General features: G+C 36.5%; 1 protein-coding gene across 2 annotated transcripts in view; it reads right to left on the bottom strand.

Moving 5' to 3' along the window:
* Positions 1 to 22,162, bottom strand: part of CEP350 (centrosomal protein 350) — a 153,634-nt gene that overhangs the window by 128,333 nt on the left and 3,139 nt on the right. The window lies entirely within an intron of this gene.

The raw sequence follows: 22,162 nt of genomic DNA, 5'->3' as shown, positions 1-22,162 counted from the left end.
AGAAAAGTAAATAGTGGTTGCCAAGAGCTGAGGAAGGGAGGATTGGGGAGCTATTGTTTAATGGGTATAGAATTTCAGTTTTACAAGATGGAAAGTGATGCAAGATGGATAGTGATGACGCTTGCACAATGCTATAAATGTGTACTAAATTATACACTGAAAATGGTTAAGGTGGTACATTTTATATTGTGTATTTTATCATAACAAAAAATGAAAGAAAAAAAGAAAAAATTATATCATGACTCAAAGAGAAAGATCATGATCTGCTTTGCTGACTAGACAGCTTGATAATAGTCACATTTTCCTATGAATATAGAATTATTGTTATAAAACTCACAAAACACTGAAAGTTTGGAAAATACAGGAGGGGAAAACTCATTCCTATTCCCCAAATCTTAATACGATCATTAAGCTATTTTGGATAGTCCCTTCTATTCTTTCTAATTTTCCCATTTTTACTCTAATTTGTGTAAAAAGTAAACAATTTTTATTTTTGTGTCCCACTTAACTGCTGGATGTTTGTGGTGGTTTTTAAATATATTCACAAATTCTCTGATACTCCTTTCTTCAAGAAGTAGAGGTTAATTTTCTTCCATTAAATATAGACCGGACTTAAGGATATACTTTTAACAAATCAAATGTGGTGGAAGTGACAATATGTGACTTTTAAGTCTAGGTCACAAAAGGCATTGCTTGTTCTCTGTGGAGTTACATAGCAATAGATTACCAGTACAATATTATGCCTCATTTTCTCTATTACAAATAACACTGAAATGAACATATTTGTGTATCTGTGAATTTTTGCTTATTTGGATTTATGTAGAACAGGATCTACAAAGTGTAATATTAAAACTGAACTAAAGAATGTGAAGAACATGCTGCTCTTGAGATCCAATGTTAAACTGTTTTCCAATTTATAATTTACAACTGTTTTTATTTACAATGAGCCTACTAGTTTCATTAACATCTTTTAATATTCAGCATCATATCTATTCTATTTACTTGCTGATTTAATAGGAAGAAAATGGTTGTTTTAATTTGAATTCAACAGATTGCTAGCAGGACTAAACATTCTACCATAGATCTTAATCTTAGTTCTTCATGTGTGAATTATCTTTTCATATCCTTTGCTCATCTACCTACCAGGATCATCATGTTTTTCTTATCAATTTGATGAGTTCTTTACATTATGAATATATGACCTTTGTCATGTGTGATAAAAATAATTTTCTTCAACCACCATTTGCAAAGCAGTTCAGTATATTGTATATTAAAGAACCCAATTTAAATCTAAGGAAAAGAGGGGGCATCTGGATAGCTCAGTTGGTTAAGCCACCGACTCTTGTTTTCGGCTGGGGTCATGATCTCAGGATCATGGGATCAAGCCCCATGTCAGGCTATACGCTCAGCACGGAGTCTGCTTGAGATTCTCTCTCTCCCTCTCCCTCTGCTCCCCCTCGTGCTTGTGCTTTCTCTCTTTCTCTGTCTAAAATAAATAAAATCTTAAAAAATATATAAATTTAAAGAAAAAACCTACCTACTAAAATACAAACACATAAAACTGAAGGCATAATTAATTTTTAGGAGAGTTAATTTCACCCACAGTAAATAATCCTCATTTTAAAATTTCTTTTAAACTTAAAAAATGTTCTAAAAATAAAATTTGTTATAAATTATATAACATGTCTCTAAGAAATGTCAATCTGTTTTTAAAAAGTCAGATAGGAATGATAGAAAAACTAAAATCAACACATATGCCAATAGTTCAAAAATTTTCCAACCATAAAAACTTCCATGAGTAATGCCAACATAGCTCAAAAAATCAACTCATTTTACTTTCCTTCTCATAAAAATGCTTTTGGCCTAGCCAACTATCAAAATGATACCAACATGAGTTATTCTGTATCACTAAATAATTTATCAACGATTTGACAAAAGTTTTCTTTGAGCAGACCTCTCTTTGCTTTAAAACTAAATGCTAAAATATATATTCTCAATTTTCCAATGAGAAGGAGAAATAGACTAAATAATAAAAACTGCATATATCTCCATAATCTCTATGTTCAGGGGCCAGCACTGATAAGGCTGAGACAAAGTACATGAGTAAAAAGAAATGCATTTATATCTACTTCAAAATAAAAACTTTCTTAATGGTTAATCGTCAAATGCAAGTGACTCAGTATCAGGAGTGTGACATTTATGTAAAATTTCATCTTATAAATTATAGTATATTCACCATTTAACAATGAGAACGAAATAATTACAACTACATGCTACAAACATGTTAAGTGAAGAACGCCAGAAACAAGTGTACATGCTGTACAATTCCATTTTATAAAGTATCAAACAGGCAAAAGTATCTTTGGTATTAGAAGTGAGAATAGTGGGCGCCTGGGTGGCTCAGTTGGTTAAGCGACTGCCTTCGGCTCAGGTCATGATCCTGGAGTCCTGGGATCGAGTCCCGCATCAGGCTCCCTGCTCAGCAGGGAGTCTGCTTCTCCCTCTGACCCTCCTCCCTCTCATGCTCTCTGTATCTCATTCTCTCCGTCTCAAATAAATAAATAAAATCTTAAAAAAAAAAAAAAAGATAGAATAAGCTCTGTCAGTAAAAAAAAAAAGAAGTGAGAATAGTGGTTACATACAGTTTGGGCAGGAGGGTGGTGACTGGAATTGGAGCAAGGAAGGGTTTTTTGAGGTACTGATAATATTGTTTATTCATATGGGTGCTGATTACATGAGTGTGTTCAGTGTATGAGACTTCCATCAAGCTGTACACTTACATGCTGTTTCCGTGTACATTATACATCAATTAAAAGTATTTTCTGATAACATGCCTGGTTTAGGTTTATAATTACAGATTTAATTCAGTTCTATAGTATGTCTAGTCTCATGAATGTCAGTTTTTCAATATTTTACTTTTCAAAATCCCAGGTTATCCCATACCTAATAAGTATTATTAATAGAATCTATTAATCTAGGGTTCTTTAATATACAACGTACTGAACTGCCTTTGCGAACAGTGGTTGAAGAAAATTATTTTTATCACATGTGACAAAGGTCATATATTCATAATGTAAAGAACTCATCAAATTGATAAGAAAAACATGATGAACCTGGTAGGTAGATGAGCAAAGGACATGAAAAGATAATTCACACATGAAGAATAGAATAGAATAGAATCTAATTCTATTATAAATAGAATCTATTTAAGTAGAACAGTTCTTTATGTAAGAATATATATGTAAATATCACCATTTTCTATAAAAATAGAAAAATTGAGGAAAAAGTACACTGAAAAAAATCTCATAGAAAGAAGAGAATCTAATCTGTCAAAACTCTTACTATCTTTAAAGTATAAATCTCAATCTGTAAAATGCCTTTTCTAACCACTTTAAGATGACTAAGTCAAACAGATTAAACTTAATTCAAGATCATTTATTAGGAAATAATGAAACTACTTTCCCAGTTAAATGTTTAATAGGCAACATGACTTTATTCTATAGCGATATGGGACTTTTGGAATTATTGAACATTTGTGCATTCTTTTTTGCCTACTTAATCTGTCAAGAATTAAGAAAGGCAGACAAAAAACTACCATAACTACTTTTTGTCTCCTTCTCTTATTTCTATAAATTAATGTTTATATAGCTTGATAGGATTATTTAGTACATAAAGGTTCATGGTTGTTATATTGTCATGTGGGTTTTATATTTCTTCAATAAAAAATAACCATCATTGTCCATAGAGAACTATGTTTTAGTATTCAGTTCTATTCTGTATGCTATTAATAAAAAGCAAGTATTGCTTTATTCTATTATACCTGCCCTATCCTTTCAATTCTAAGCTTTCTGGGACACTATTTTAGATGCTTCTGTATACAGAAAATATAACTTTTTTTTTTAAAGATTTTATTTATTTATTTTTTTATTGATGTTATTTATTTGACAGAGAGACACACAGAGAGGGAACACAAGCAGGAGCAGGGGGAGAGGGCGAAGCAGGCTTCCCGCTGCGCAGGGAGCCCGATGTGGGGCTCAATCCCAGGACCCTGGGATCAGGACCTGAGCCGAAGGCAGACGCTTAACAACTGAGCCACCCAGGCACCCCATAGTTAGAACTTTTTAATCCAATGTAATAATCTTTGTTAAGACTAAGAACAGGGAGGGAAGCCTAATTCTACTGGTGGAGACCTGTTAAAGCTTTTTGGGAGTAAATCCTTAAAGACACCATATTAATTAGGACATGCCTACTATATGTTTGGTATGAAGGAGAAAGAAGGGACAGAGACTATTATGCATCAGGAGCCCTAATGGCATCAGCATACCATGTTCATAAAAGTTAAGTATTCTGTTATCTAGTAATAGATTTGTCACAACCCTTCACTTCTACAATGGCAGATAGCCATGGTTTTCTTATGTTTCTAAGAGCTAGACTAGATCATCTCATTAAGCTGACATTTTTAAAAGTTATTTTATGAATTGTATTAGTTTAGCTAAAAACCATAATGTCAATAACTATGATTTCAGGAAAGGGTTAACAAATTTGCAAGAGCCTGTCAGACTGCTTTATTTTCTAAGACATTATCTGTGAAAGTCCAAATTTAAATGATTGTCAATCATCCACAAAGTAGACTTTCTTCTTTACTGTGTTTTAAGATACTACAGGGCGCCTGGGTGGCTCAGTCGGTTAAGAGTCTGCCTTCGGCTCAGGTCATGATCCCAGGGTCCTGGAATCGAGTCCCGCATCAGGCTCCCTGCTCCACAGGGAGTCTGCTTCTCCCTCTGCCCCTTACTATAGTTAAGGCATACCAAAAGGTCTAAGAAATAATAATACACACTTAGGTACTCATCTCTCAGTTTAAGAAATAAACTACTGAAATTTGGCTGAAGTCCCCTGTATACCTCTACTCATATCCATCTCCCCCCATCCAGGAGTAACATCCACTATCCCAAACTCAATGCTTATCATGTATGTCCTCCTTGGACTCTCAGCATTTTCCAAAATACAAATGGCAATCCTTCCTATTCAGCACAAAACAAATGATCTCAAAGTACCTTTGTCATAATCACTGTGCTGTATACCTGAAGCTAATGTAACATTGTGTGGCAACTATATATACATATATATATTATGTTCCCAAAAAGATTAAATGAAATTGTGTATGAATATATTACAGATGTCAGTCACTGTGTCTGCCCAACCATAGCCCCCTCTCTGAAGAACAAATATCCCCATTCCCATCCATAACCCCTCACCCGCGCTATAGCTGATGGAAGAACAGTGAAGAACTAACTCAAGAGTGGCCTATCCAGTCCCTGGCAAGAAGAGATTTAAGAATTTTAGAATGAAATGTTAAGCAACTGAGTCAATGAGCTGTGAGGAGTCAAGTCGAAAAATCATGATGAAAAGCAAGATGAAGATCAAAGAAAAACAAATGAGAGATCATGTAGTTTCCCGAAAAGGAAAAAGTGGCCTTGTTCTTAGCCATTTTCCAATGCCCATAATACCACTACCTCATTTTCTGCCCCTGCATTCCTTGAGACCTCTCTGAGGTCTTACAACAAACTTCTTTTTATTTCTCTTTATTTAAGGGAAAACGGGAATCCTACAAAAAAAAAAGAGGATCCCATGAAATCATTCATTTCAAGCCTCTAACTCATAGAGAGGAAGTAAGTTAAGAGAAATATATGTGAAATATATTTCAAATATACTATAGAAAAAAATGTGTTAAATACATTGTTTAAAAAAAGGGAAAGAAAATACAGAAAATTTCAATGACAATTTCTATGACAATTCTTTTGAGAGAGGGTTATCTCTGGTCACGAGAAACCATTTTTCTTTTTGATCCACTGAGAAAATCTCCCTTTATCCTTCAAATTCATTTTCTTATAAACAGTCCTTCAACTAAAAAGTCCATACTTTCTTTTCCTTTCTTCTTCTTTTTTTTTTTCTTTTTTTGAGAGAGAGAGAGAAAGAGAGCATGAGCAGGGAAGGAGGGGCACAGGGAGAGAGTGAATCTCAAGCAGGCTCCACACTGAGCGTGGAGCCTGCGGGGCTTGATCTCACAACGCTGGGATCATGACCTGAGCCAAAATCAGGAGTCTGATGCTCAACCGACTGAGCCACCCAGGTGCCCCCAAAAGTCCATATTTTCTAAAATCTAAAAATTATTTTTCCTGATTTGTAAGTTTGTTTTTTATGAAGGTCTTAAAACTAAGTTTAAACATTATATACATATGAAACATTATATACGTATATGTACACATATATAATTATCTGTCCAGAAAATCTAGGAAATATACCTTTGTAGTAACACAATTTTCTAGTTGGGTATTATAACTCTATTACATTTGGGGTTTTAAGCTTTCATCTTGAAATACTCACTACTCTTGGGATCAGTAAAACATATCTGTCCTACCTTCCTTAACCTCTTGATTTTTTTTTTTCCCTTAACTGACGGCTTCCCTACTTTTGTCCAATTCATCAACGGTAACATTTCCAAAGGTTCCATTCTTAGGCCTCTTCTTTCCTAGCTCCTTCTTCCCAGGCAATCTCACACACTTTCATGGTTTCAAACCACTTCCTAAATGTCATCCTATTTCCGTCCTAGGTCTTTCTCTGAACTCTGGACCCAAGTTTTCAGTCTATTAGATAGTCCAGCTCCAAATCCCACTGGCACTTCAAATTTATCAAGTTCAGAACCAAACTCATTATTGTCTATCTTCAAAATTGTTCCTTCTTTTTCTCTTAGCAAATGGGGTTGCCATGCATCCAGTTTATCTTTGACATTTTTGCCTCTCTCTCACCACCACTTACTGAGTTACCAAGTCAATACTATCTTTAAGATGTTTCTCTCATAAAATAGGCCTCCATAAAGCTGTTGAAAAAAATTTTTCAAGATATTTCTAATTTCTCTCTTCCTCTCTCTCTCTTCCCCTTACCTCTGTTCAGAGTATTATCTTTAGCCTAAATTGTGGTAAAAGCTTCCTAAATTATTCTGTTCCTAATCTATTCTCCATACTGCAACCACAATTATCTTTCTGCAAACAGAACCTAGCAATTCTGCTTTTATAGCTCCTCAGTGACTATCACCTATGGGATAAAATTCCAAATTCCTTAGCATGATGGAACTTGGGATCCTCCACAACTTTAATTTAGTCTTAACCCCCTTGCTATCTTCACTGTATACCAGTTGTTCTTGTCAAAAAGCCATAGTTAGAGTGCATTCCCTAAACATGCAGAAATTTTCATTACCTCTGTATCCTCTTTTCCTAAATTTTATCTGGCAGTTAATAACCTTCAAGTCCAAATGTTAATGCCATTTACTATAAATCTTTCCCAACTGTTCCTTAACAGAATTGCTACTTCATCTGTTTCCCCAACAGCACTGTTAATTTTTTTTTTAAGACCTTATTTATTTATTTGTCAGAGAGACAGAGAGCACAAGCAGAAGGAGTGGCAGGCAGAGGGAGAAGCAGGCTCCCCGCCAAGCAAGGAGCCCGATGTGGGGGCTCAATCCCAGGACCCCGGGATCATGACCTGAGCTGAAGGCAGACACTTAACCAACTAAGCCACCCAGGCGTCCCACACTCTGTTAACTTTTTAGAGCCCTATCATTAGACACACACACACACACACACACACACACACCATTCATTCATTCAATGAACATTCCTTGAGTACTTAATGCTCACAATGCAGTGACACACATAAACAAACAGTATATAATGTGGTAAAGTTATAAAGTTACAAATAGCACATGTGTATCAGTCTCTCCACAAGGTTGTATGGTCCTTAAGGACTACGTCTTATTTACCCTCCCATCAACAGAGACCTTCCATGAACAGAAAAACAAACAGCAATGTTGAAAGCTGTTATGATCTCAACTTAGAAAATAACAGAGGAATCAAAGGCAAGGTTGCCAGTGAAAGGACAAACAGGGAAGAGAGCAGGGTAAATCAACAGAAGTAACAAGAAACATGATCACAGAAGCAGAAGAGATGGTTTAAAAAGCCAGGCTGGGAAACTACCCATAAGAAAGGAAAAGGAGGGCATCTGGGTAGCTCAGTCGTTGAGCATCTGCCTTTGGCTCAGGTCATGACCCAGGCTCCCTACTCAGCAGGGAGTCTGCTTCTCCCTCTCACTCTGCCCTTCCCCCCTGCTCATGGGCACCCACATGCTTTCTCTCTCTCAAGTGTGTGCATGCATGCTCTCTCTCAAATAAATAAAATCATTTTTAAAAAAAGAAAGGAAAAAGAACACAATTAACAATCATCACTAGGCGAGTAAGCTAGGAAAAAAAAAAGAAATGTAAAACAAGGGAATGAAATTCATATACTATTTTGCAAGTAGTCTGTAAGATTATATGGTAAAAGAAACAAGCCACACCCAAAAAGCATAATTGACCTTGCTGATAATAACAGTGTAAAGAAGAGGGCTACAGGTGACCATGTAATAAATGTATGATACCATGGAAACAATGGGAGTCATTTGATAAAAGCATATCATCATTAATGTGCAATGAATAGATGACTGGAGCAAAAGATAATGCTTTTGATTTGCCTATATAATCAAGTAAAATGATTTGGCAAAAAAAAAAAAAGTACAAGAATTATGTATAAACTGTATTGGAGGTTCATTTATTCACTCTGGACATGAACAAAGTAATGAGCAGTTAAAGTGGAGCAGTAAAACATTACCATCTAGAGCCCATGAACAGCAGAAACTACTCAGAAAGGGAAGACATTTCTCCCAGTTACTCACCCAGAGCAAAGATGAACTACTAGACCCATGGCTTCAACCTCATATAAAGTCTTAGTGTTTCTTAAAGGGGAATGGAGTGGCCCCATCTAAACAGATTCTTTGTGGGAATTAACAGAGAGGTACCATTAACTACCAGGCTACAACTTGACAAACACATCTACCTTGTTAAGAATACTTTGTTAGCAATCAAGTTTCCCGATTCTGGAAGTATGGTGATACTGCTGAGTGTCATCCTCAACAGACCCGAACTCTGACTGACAATGAAACCTAGTGACACAGATTCCAAAATGCCAAGAGTCTCTAATTGACAGTAAGAAGCCAGAATCCTAACACAAAAATTGAATTAAATGGAATCAGAAATCTAGGCACACTGTCCTAGATCATATTCGATTAATTCAATCAGTAAATAATGTATTCTTTCTCCTAAAACCCATACCATACCATTCCTTCTTCTAAAATCCTACAAGCTAAAGTGAGCTAAAAGGGGAAAGTGGGTTTCCTAATACTTTTCTCCATTATCATCTCTGGTTCTTTCATTCACTAGTACAGCTTTACTTAAGAAAATCTGCTTAAAATTAGAGAAATTCTCTAAAATTCATTCACTAAAAAACAAATCTATTATATTCTCTTCAAATACTAGGATATTTTTCCTCTTTTTCCCCATTTACCTTCCATTTTCTTCTACATTTTTCCCTCTCACTCCTTTTGTTTTCCATATTATTCTCTTATCTGACTTCCTCACCTCCCTTTCTCACCTTTAGTTTCCCTATTTTTATCTCTACTATTTCTATTTATACCAAACGTGCTTATGATTAATTTTTCTAATTCTAAAAAAAGGTATGAATAAACCTGCAACATAAAAATTCTCTGGAAACTCAAAAAGACCCTTACTACAATGAATGAGATATACAACACACACACACACCCCCCACACACAAGACACACAACACACAAATACACATTTATTTAAACATATTCTGATAATATGCTTGGCTTCTTTTTAAAAAATGTGGGCACATGATGTGAACTAGAATTAAGGGTAACATACAAAATATTAGTCTTAACATGCCAGTATAACATGTCTCTTTACTCAAAATGTACCTTTACTCATAAAGTCATCATCGCTGCTATTTAATCCATAGCAAATAGGGACACACAGAAAACGTACTTCGTATTTAAATGGATTTTAAATACAGTACTTTAAAACCATTACTCCCTCTACTTATCCTCTATAGCCAGTCTTCAAGCCTATAAAGATAGTTATTTCCCAAATAACTCACACGTACACTGTCAATCATTCCCAGTGCAAGTGAATTTGAGAGCAGCTACTTAATGCCCTCCTCTAAGCAGCTAGAGTTCTTGTCTTCAAGCCGGCTCTCTCAAGCAGCTCTAGGAGAAGAATCACCTGGATAACATTAAAAACTGAGATGGTGACGCTCCACCCGCAAGAGATTCTGAATCAGTGAGTCTGAGGAAAGGCCAAAAACCTGTAGTTTTAAAGGTCTACAGGGATCCCAATACACGCTCAGCTTTGAGAACTACAGCTCTAGAGATTATTTTCATTTCTACTCTTTGAAGCCCAAAGCTTCTAAAAACATATAAAGATGAGCATCAGTGGAGAGAACTAATCCTATTCCCCAGCTACCTGAGACCATTTCTCTTCTGAAGTTCCAGAACACTTGAGAGCAAAAAACACCTTTAAACCAGAAGCTAGAGTTATAGACCTCAATGGAGGGGCGGGGGGTGACCATGAAGGCAGCTAATAGTTAATTATCATACCTACCATTTTCTGTGTTCCTTATATGTGGGCCAAGGACTGTATTGCTTCCCACATCTTATTTTCAGTCTCCGTTACAACCCACAATCCTCTTCCTTGTTTGCCTTTTACTCTTCCCCTTAACCTAAAGCTCTGTTGAATGCAACTGGAAATCTTTATCCTTCTCTGTCCCCCTTTCCTTATATATTGAGGCCACAGGGTAGGAGAAAAGTGCACAACACACCACCCCCCACCCTTTCCCCTATGCGTTAAAATCCCTTATTTACCCTTCCCCTCCCCCATTTCTTCCCACTCCTTTTCTGGCAAAAAAAAGAGGCTTTTCCTCTCTGTGACCCTAACAACATACGGCACAGAGAAAATTGCCCCCATCTGCACTTGGCTCCGCTCTCGGTTTCTCTTGTCCTCTTCTGCTCTTTTCCTGGTGCTCTTTTTCTCAGTGGGGTGTGTGTAACAGAACAGCCATGGGCTTTGGGGAACCTTTAACATTTTTTTTTCTTTTTTGTTTATAAAAACACTAAACATTCAATTCCAGAGAACCAAAAACTCCACCTCCCACCGAACACTATTAAGGGACATATCTTCTGCTCCATACCTTTTTCTGTTTTTCTTTCTCTCTTGTTAATGCTTAAAAAAAAAAGAAAAAAAAGAGTTTTTTATATAAGCTTTTTAAAGTGTGAAAAAGGACTATTTATATATCTATTTTACTGATGAAGAAACAGTATCAGACTATGGAAACAGTCCAAGGTCATTCAGTGACAGATCTGGAAATTAAATCTAGATCTCTCTCTCTCTCTCTCTCAAACCTCTGAAAGCCTCTAACAGGCATTCACATAATGCCTCTCTGAATATTCCAACTCAGCCACTATTGATAACATTATCCCCTATCCTCTCTCATAATTTCATCACAAGGCACTTGGCTTTCTCACCTCAATTCTATCCTCTTTAGAACCTCTGTTCCATTAAGTTCAAGGCACGTTAACTTCTTTAGAGAATGCTCATTTAACCCACACATCTTGACCATTCTCAAACTCACAGGAAAGGACAGGACTTCCTCACATTTGTCTACAGATGAAGCATTTTATTCCACCCTCCATTCTAAACAGGGCAGGTACGATGTTTCAGCAACCTCCTTGGTGTTGCATCAGACTGTTCTTCCACACTCATGAAAAACCTTTTCCTCCATCTGACCCATGCCATCCACTCGTTTAACAAATATCTGCTGAGTGCCATGCATGTAGTGGGAATGAAAAGTACTAAGTACTGGGGATGTAGCAGTGAAAAGAAACATGGCCCCCACACTAAAGTAATCTACAGGTTTACTCAGAAGGTTGATATTCAACAAATATTACAAATGGGATGAAAATAACCAAGGGGAAAAAAAAGGAAGATGCCATAGAAGCATGTAACAGAAGGAAATTCATCTAATCTGGGAAGTGGAGAGGAAAGTGTCATTAAATCTAAGACCTAAAGGATGAATACAGGTGGGCAAGAAAGAGCTCTCCAGGCAGGAGGAACAATATTTAGAATGGCCCTGAGACAAAAAAGATGCGACACAGTTTAAGAAACCAAAAAGTCCCATGTGTTGGAAAAGAAAAATGTCAAGAGATGAAGCTGGAGAAGGAAAGGAACAAGATCATGTAGGGTTTCCAACATGATTTATTTTTAAAGGATCAATTATTGGCCACTCCTCTCTTATGACCCCAGTTTTGAGAAACCAGTAACACAGAATCTCTATCAATCTATTGCATTTTGTCTCCTTACTATACTGCAAAGCTTCTTAAATTTCAGAAAATTTAAGAATACTTTTTTTTTTTTTAATTAGAGAGAGGGTGGAGTAGCGGGAGAGGGAGAGAGAGAATCCCAAGCAGGCTCATGCCCAGCGCAGATCCCGACACAGGGCTCGATCTCACAGCCCCGAAATCATGACCTGAGTTGAAATCAAGAGTCGGACACTTAACTGACTGAGCCACCCAGACACCCCAAACTTAAGAATACTTTTATTACTCATTTAAGTGACTCAAGAGTTTCATTCTAATGTCCATTTTACAGTAAGTGAGTTTAACTGGCATCTTGCAGAGAAACAAGCTGTTTCATGCAAAAGTCAGAAGCATAAATGAACAATGCTCCTTTGTTCAGCCTAAAGTCAAATATCACGAGGACTAAAAAAGAAACTATATTTGACATGGTTCTACTTACATCACGTAAAATATGAAAAGCTAAAAACAATAATCAACTTACAAAAGTTAGCTAAGGAACATTGTAACTTGCCAAAAGAAAACAGAAATAGGGGCGCCTGGGTGGCTCAGTCGGTTAAGCGGCTGCCTTCATCTCAGGTCATGATCCCAGAGTCCTGGGATGGAGCCCCACGTCAGGCTCCCTGCTCAGTGGAGAGCCTTCTTCTCCCTCTCCCTCTACCTGCCTCTCTGCCTACTTGTGCTCTCTCTCAAATAAATAAAATCTTAAAAAAGAAAAAGAAAGAAAACAAAAAGAATTTCACTAAAGCTATAAAAATGATATAAAAGAATCTGGTTAAGATTAAACATATAAAAAGCAGAAGCACCTTATATCAAACAAGTATGCAACTTTAACTTGAGCAAACAAGAAGTGCACACTTCAAAGTATCACCCAAATACTCACTTCATAAGGGAAGCACAAAGGCTCAGAGAAAACTAACAATAGTCAAGAAATTTAAAAGAATTACAGTTACCATTTAACTTCTCCACTTATCATGCAGGCTAAGAGTTCATAAAGAGGGAGAATGGGAAAACAACACAAAAAGTAACTTTTAGAGGAAAGGAGCATATGAATACTTCATCTGTTTGAAGATCTCCCCATCTCCAAGTTCTTTCAAGAAACTTCAACCATCAATTACATTTTCCCTCATGTGTATGTCTAGCCTCCTCCTCTCACCAAGATTCTCCAATCAGCATTTATACTTAATCTTCTTACTTAAAACAACACCGAAGTCCCACAACCCAGCACCCTCCTCCACTACTGCTCTCTTTTTCCTTTATGAACTTCTCAAAGAAGTTGACTAAATACACTCAGTCTCCATTTAGAGATACTTTTCACTCACTCTTCAAGCAATTCCAATGTGGCTGGCATCCCCATTTCTCCACAACAGCTGTCACTAAAATCACCAAAGATCTCTTCATCTCTAAATCTAATGGGCAGGGGCGCCTGGGTGGCTCAGTCATTAAGCGTCTGCCTTTGGCTCAGGTCATGATCCTGGGGTCCTGGGATCGAGCCCCGCATTGGGCTCCCCTCTCAGCGGGAAGCCTGCATCTCCCTCTTCCACTCCCCCTGCTTATGTTCCCTCTCACTGTGTCTCTCTCTGTCAAATAAATAATTAAAATCTTTAAAAATAAATAAATAAATCTAATGGGCATTTTCATTTTCTCCCCCCCAACACAGGGCTTGAACTCATGACCTTGAGATCAAGACCTGAGCTGAGATCAAGAGGCAAATGCTTAACCGACTGAGCCACCCGGGCACCCCTAGGCATTTTCAAATAAAAAGTCCTCATCTTGCTTGGCCTCTTGGCAGCATTCATCACAGTTAACTACTCTCTTGAAACACTCATTTCCTTGGCTTCCATACACTACACTCTGGTTTTCCATCTTCTCTCTAGTTCTCTTTCCTAGTCTCCTCTGCTAGCTAGTCCTTTTCTCTTAAATCTAGAGAGTCAAGCAGGTTTGACCATGGGCTCTTTTCTAACACTATACTCTGGGTGACATCACCATGCCCAAGGCTTCAAATACCATGTATATGCCAATGACTGCCAAACTCTGGCCCAGATCTTATCTCTGATATGTTAACCCACATATCAAACCTCTTATTCAGAAACCTCAAAGGCACATCTTACTCAACATCTCCAAAAGCCAACTTATGATTATTCCCCAAAACCAAGCTTAAGGTATTCAAGGTATTCTCAGTCCAGATGTAAAAGCCAGAAATATCCACAAGAGGTGATTATTACTACATGACCTCTAAGGTCCTATTCTACTCTAAATTTATAATCTATATCACCAGTTTCAACCATGGTCCAGGGATCTCTGAGGGTCCACCTTTCAGGGGGAGTCTTTGAAATCAAAACTATTTCCATAATAACATTAAGACATTATTCCTCTTTTTCACTTTCATTCTGAGTATGTACAGTGCAGGCTCCCAAAGGCTACATGATATATGATATCACAACAGATTGAATGCAGAAGGAGATAGGAGAATCCAGATGTCTTCTATTAAGCTAGACATTAAGAAAAAAATTGAAAAATGTCCAAGAATGTCACTCCTTTCACTAAATGTTTTTGTTTTGGAAAAATAGTCACTTTTCATTTAAAAAATGTTACCTGTTTATTTTAATATGGATTTGTTATTTTAAATAAATTAATAAGTATATTTAAAACTTCCATATCATGCATCTTTTCCAACCACAATGCTAGGAAACTAGAAATCAACCACAAGAAAAAATATGGAAAAAAACACAAATACATGGAGGTTAAATAACATGCTACTAAAAAATAAATGATCAACCAAGAAATCAAAGAGGAAATCAAAAAATACATAGAGACAAATGAAAACACAACTGTCCAAAATCTTTGGGATGCAGCAAAAGGTGTTCTAAGAAGGAAGTTTATAGCAACACAGGCCTACTGCAAGAAGCAGAAAAATTCCAAATAAACAACCTAAATTGACACCTAAAAGAGATACAAAAAAAAAAAAAAAAAACCCAAAAACCCAAATCAATAGAATGAAGGAAACAGAAAAGGATAAAGCAGAAATAGATGAAATAGAAACTAAAAAAAAAGCAACAGAACAATCAATAAAGCCAGGAGCTCTGGTTCTTCGAAAAGATCAACAAAACTAATAAACCTTTAGCCAGACTCATTAAAAAAAGAAAAAGAAAGAAGAGAGAGGACTCAAATAAAATCACAAATGAAAGAGGAGAAATACCAACCAACCCTAGAACTATAAAGGATTATAAGAGAATATTATGAAAAATTATACACCAACAAATCAGGCAACCTAGAAGAAATAAATTCCTAGAACCATATAACTTCCCAAAAATGAATCAGGAAGAAACAAAAAATTTGAGTAGATCCATTATCAGCAATGAAATTAAATCAGTAATAAATAAAACTCCCAACAAACAAAGTCCAGGACCACATGGCTTCACAGGTGAATTCTACTAAACATTTAAAGAAGAGTTAATACCTATTCTTTTCAAACTATTCCAAAAAATAGAAGAGGAAAGAAAGCTTCCAAATTCATTCTATGAGGCTACCAGTACCTTGATACCAAAACCAGATAAAGACACTACAAAAAAAAAAAAAAAAAAGAGAGAGAGAGAGAGAGAGTGAGAGAAAGAACTACAGGTCAAAATCTCTGATGAACACAGATGCAAATCCTCAACAAAATATTGGCAAACTGAATCCAACAATACATTAAAAAAATCATTCACCACAACCAAACGGGATTTATTCCTAGGATGCAAGGGTGGTTCAATATTCACAAATCAATCAATGTGATACATCATATCAACAAGAGAAAGGATAAAAACCATATGATTAGTTCAAGAGATGCAGAAAAAGCATCTGACAAAGTACAACATCCATTCATGATAAAAACCCTCAATAAAGTAGAATGTCCATAACTACCCAAAGCAATCTACAGATTTAATGCAATCTCTATCAAAATACCAACAGCATTTTCACAGAACTAGAACAAATAATCCTAAAATTTGTATGGAACCACAAAAAACCCCAAATAGCCAAAGCAAACTTGAAAAAGAATAACTAAACTAGAGGTATCACAATCCCAGATTTCAAGATATATTAGAGAGCTACAGTAATCAAAACAGTATGGTACTGGCACAAAAACAGACACATAAATCAAAAGAACAGAATAGAAAACCCTGAAATAAACCCACAAATGGTCAATTAATCTTCAACAATAATACACAATGGGAAAAAGTCTTCAAAAAATGATGTTGGTGAAATTAGACAGCTACATGCAAAAGAATAAAACTGGACTCTCTTACACCATACACAAAAATAAAAACTCAGAATGGATTAAGGACCTAAACATGAGATCTGAAACCATAAAAATCCTAGAAGAGAGCACAAGCAGTAATCGGCTGTAGCAACATTTTACTAGGTCTTCTGAGGCAAGAGAAACAAAAGCAAAATATTGGGACTACACCAAAATAAAAAGCTTCCGCACAGCTAAGGAAACAACCATCAAAACTAAAAGACAACTTAACTGAATGGGAGAACATAGATGCAAGCGACATACCCCCCAAAAAAGGGTTAGTATCCAAAATATAGAAAGAACTTATACAACTCAAGACACACACAAAAACAAATAATTTAAAAATGGGCAGAAGAGGAGGGGCACCTGGGTGGCTCAGTCAGTTAAGCATCTGCCTTCAGCTCAGGTCATGATCCCAGGGTTCTAGATGAGCAGGGAGCCTGCTTCTCCCTTTCCTCCCTACTCATACTGTCACTTTCTCTGCCTAATAAATAAAATCTTTAAAATATACATATATTTTAAAAATTGGGCAAAAGAGGGGACTCCTGGGTGACTCAGTCCACTGAGTGTTCAACTCTTGATTTCAACTCGGGTCATGATCCCAGGGTTGTGAGATCGAGCCCCACGTTGGGCTCATGCTGCGTGTGGAGCCTGCTTAAAATTCTCTTTCTCCCTCCCCCTCCCCCCCCTTCCTCCCTCTCTAGAAAAAAATAATAAAATTGAAATTAAAAATGGGCAGAAGATATGAGCCAGACATTTGTACAAAGAAGACACACCGATGGCCAACAGACACATGAAAAGATGCTCAACATCACTCACCATCAGGAAAATGCAAATCAAAACAATGAGAGATCACCTCACACTTGTGAGAATGGTGAAAATCAAAAACACAAGAAAAAGTGTTGACATGGATGTGGAGAAAAAAGAGCCCTCATTTTACTGTTGGTGGGAATGCAAACTGGTGTAGCCACTATGGAAAAGTTGGAGGGTCCTCCGAAAATTAAAAATAGAGCTACAGGGCGCCTGAGTGGCTGAGTCAGTTAAGCCTCTGCCTTTAGCTCAGGTCATGATCCCAGGGTCCTGGGATGGAGCCCCACATCGGGCTCACTGCTCAGCAGAGAGCCTGCTTCTCCCTCTCCCTCTATCTACTTACTGCTCTGCCTACTTGTGCTCTCTCAAATAAATAAATAAATCTTAAAAAAAAAAAAAAAGAGCTACCATATGATCCATCCAGTAATTCCACTGCTGGGTATTTACCCAAAGAATACAAAAACACTAATCTGAAAAGATATATGCACCCCTATGTTTATAGCAGCATTATTTACAATCACCAAAATATGGAAGCAGACCAAGTGTCCACTGATAAATGAATGGATAAAGATGTGTGTGTGTGTGTGTGTGTGTGTGATGGACTATTAGTCAGCCATGAAAAAAATGAAATCTTGCTATTTGCAACAACATGGATGTATCTAGAGCATATAATGAATGCTAAGTGAAACAAGTCAGAGAAAGACAAGTATCATATGATTTCACTCACTGTGTGGAAGTTAAGAAACAAACGAACAAAGAGAAGAAAAGAGACAAACAAAAAACAGACTCTTAACTATGGAGAACAAATGGATGGGTGAAATAGGTGAAGGGGATTAAGAGTACACTCATCATGATGAACACTGAGTAATGTATAGAATTGCTGTATCACTATATCATACACTTGATACTAATATAACACTGTATGTTAACTATACTGGAATTAAAATGTTAAAAAACTAATATATACTTTTAAAACTTCTAACATAGTAAATATCAATAGATAGAACCCATGTAAACAAAAGCTCTAAGTTTTTAATAACTCAAGCGTATGAAGTGGTCTGGACACCAGGAAGTTTGAGAAATGCTGATCTATACTTATGGTACCTATACAAATAAGATACAAGATGACATTTTATGAAATACCCAATTCTCAAGTATCTTCTAGCTGCAAATTTTCCCTTTACATTTATTGACAGGGCTCTCATTCAGTCACACAGATTTGGCTCAATTATTTTTTTTAAAGATTTTATTTATTTATTTGAAGAGAGAGACACAGCGAGAGAAGGAACACAAGCAGGGGGAGTGGGAGAGGGAGAAGCAGGCTCCCCGCCAAGCAGGGAGCCCGATTCCGGGCTCGATCCCAGGACCCTGGGATCATGACCTGAGCGGAAGGCAGAGGCTTAATGACTAAGCCACCCAGGTGCACCTTGGCTCAATTATTTATTGGGCTCCTATTATGTGCCTGGCCCTGGGGATAGAGATGAAAGAAATTACTTTGTTTTGGCTCTCACGGACAATGTTTTCCATACCTTTGCTACATTTCAGTTCTCTCATCTCTATCAGATCCTATGTAACAACCACGGCTGCCTGAAAGAATGAGAAAAGACAACCCCGCAATAGTCGTACTGTCTCGTCCAAATATAAAATGGACAAATTTAGTAGGGACCAGCTAGGAAAAAAGAGAAAACATTCCAGCTCTAGGTCAGACCTATTACACTGTTCCAAGTAAATTCTCAGAATAACCAATACTCGCATAATATAGTATAATACACAAATACAAATGACCTGAGAATTTAGCCTCACCTCTCTCTACATTTAAAATACAAAAACCCCAACAACTACTTTTACAAATATAAGGCTGATCTACTGTAATCTAGGAAATCCAGAAGAAAACTATGTAACATTTGGTACCAGTTTGGCCTTTGCAACATAAGTGGCAGGGTGAGGATCACAAACAACATAATATCCCCCACTGACAGATGAGCTATACTTGAATACAGGTGCACCTCCTCTTTTACTTAAGGAAAAGTAAGGACAATGAACAAGACCAGGAACAATTGAGGGGGGGCGAAGTCCTAGAAATATGAGCCTATACTTTGCTTACCCACCATCTAGTTATCCTGAATGCTTACTCTTCCAAATTAATTTCAAGGAATATATGTCTATAAAAATGTCTCATGGTTCACATGTCAGGATTATTTTTGCCCTAAAGTATAAAATTCATTTATATATAGATATATACATATATATGTATATTATATCCCTATGAAAAAATATATTTCTTACTGTGAGTGTCCTAGTCAAAAGAGTTGGAGAGGTTGCCAAGCCTTTTCAGTTCACAGAACTCTCATTGTCTCAGTAATTTTCCCATGGTGCCCCTAGGCACCAAAAATACCTACCAGTTCCATTTATTAGATCCATACAATCTAATAAGTATTTGTGTCCTAGCAAACTTTGTAGCAGTTTGAAAAATACATATAAATTGAAAGAAATGTTTTATTACTATACAACCACAATTACTTATTAATGGAATGTATGCACCAGCTATACATTACACAACTTCTCAAACCTTAAAATCACTTTGGACACTGCCACTTTCATTTACCATTCACACTGATTTTTGCACAGTACTTGCTTTTTATTACAGCAGCCCCCCCAAACCCAGCTTTTTGAAGACATCCTGTCATCCAAAGGAATGTAGCACAATCTCACAGACACTACCTCAAACTAATAGTTGAACAGTGTCCCACAGACGTCAAATATCACACAGATATCCCACAGCTGTCAAATATTACTGTGTTTCCCTCGAAAATTTTTTAATATTCCACAGTACCTGTGTGAGTTCACTACAGTGCTCTAAGGCACCTCATGGCACAATCTGGGAATACTGGGTTTAAGAAACACTGATCTAGCCTATGTACTTAATTTGTAAATTAAGAAATGACACTTAAGGTCACAAAGCTAGTAGAAAATAAGTACACTTCTCTGAAACAAATAATACATTATATGTTAAAAAAAATAGAAGAAGATAGCAGGAGGGGAAGAATGAAGGGAGGGAAATCGGAGGGGGAGACGAACCATGAGAGACTATGGACTCTGAAAAACAAACTGAGGGTTCTAGAGGGGAGGGGAGGTGGGAGGATGGGTTAGCCTGGTGATGGGTATTGAGGAGGGCACGTTCTGCATGGAGCACTGGGTGTTATGCACAAACAATGAATCATGGAACACTTCATCTAAAACTAATGATGTAATGTATGGTGATTAACATAATAAAAAAAGAAAATAAGTACACTTACAAGTTTAGCCTTCCATCAACAAAAGTTTTAAAAGAGAATCTCATTGTGATATGTTGATGAAATCTACAGATCTCTGAAAAACAACTACATTCAAAAATACATTTATATGACTGTTTAATAGAAGAAACTGTTTCTATGTTTTCTTTTTTAGAAAAAAATGCTTCAAAAATTATAAAAGTGGGACTTAAAATAAACAAAAGTGCCTAAAGTAAAAAAAAAAAGGAAAGTCATCCACTCCCCCAGGGATAACACAGCTAATAGTTTAATATCTATCCTTACAGACTCTTTCCTATGCACATACAAAATCATAATAAAATCAAACTGAATTTCTTTCTCACGTGTTTGTTTTTTCAAAACCAAATCATATCCCACAGTGTTATGCAACTTATTTTTCTCACTCAATATTATATCATGAACGTTCTTCCATGTCAGTACATAACAGTAATTGCAAACACTTAAACATTTATTGGTGCTTACTATGCTTACTTATGGCTTAAATAGCAACTCATTTAATTCTCACAACAGCCCTGTCAGGTGAGAACTATAGTTATATCCACTTTATAGATGAGTTTAAGTAATTTGCTAATTAATGGCCGCATCTGATAAATGATGCTGTTGGGATTTGAACCCAGAAAGTTAGTTGCATGGTCCCTGCGCTCAGTGATACGCTCAGCTGCTTCTCATGAAGTAAAGAAAGCTATCCCTCAACCTGTTAACAAATGCATAGTACTTCACAGCATAAATATACTATAATTTCAACTATTCCCCTACCAATGGGACATTTAGAATATTTTTTATTTATAAATACTACTGGCATTTACTTATAATAATGTTCAAATGAACATCCTTCCAGATTTGCTCTTGTGCTTTGTGTTAAAATTTCTGTAAGATAAACTCCTAAAAATGAAATATCAAATATGTGCACTTTTAATTTTGATAAGTACACCAAATTTCCTTCCAGGATATTGTCCTAGTTGTACCAATTTATAGTCCCAACGACAGAGGGGAGGGTTGAGGTTCATTTTTAAGTTAAATATTTTTGATTCATGGAGAGGTCTATTTTGAGTTTTCACTCTAATGTAGAATGAATACATTGCCCAGTTGGTCACAATCATGGTCTGATTTGATAATTATCTGACATTAAACAAGTGAAGACTTAGCAGTTGTATAGTGAATTCCTCATCCAGTTATGAAACCACTTAAGGTGAGATATTTCCCCTATATGATACTGTTCACTTATGTGTAAAATGTGGGAATTGGACTAGCTGGCCTTTAAGATTTAAAACTCCCAATGCTGTAATTAAGAAGTGACTTAAAGTTATTAAGAGCCTATAATTATAGTACTAATTAGGTTAGGGTCTTAAACCTTCTATTTTCTTTAAATTATAATAACTATTGCCAGAACACCCAGGCAAATCATTAAAATATCCAATAAAGTTTTCAGGATCCACCTGTGGCTTATTCTCAGTGGCTTTTTAATCCCAGG

The sequence above is a fragment of the Mirounga angustirostris genome, unplaced genomic scaffold (genome assembly GCF_029215605.1).
Source record: "Mirounga angustirostris isolate CCGP_5_RB_7025 unplaced genomic scaffold, mMirAng1.0.hap1 SCAF_6, whole genome shotgun sequence".
In the NCBI taxonomy this organism is placed as follows: domain Eukaryota; kingdom Metazoa; phylum Chordata; class Mammalia; order Carnivora; family Phocidae; genus Mirounga; species Mirounga angustirostris.
Note: the sequence above shows the minus strand (reverse complement) of the source record. Positions and strands in the feature narration are given on the sequence as shown.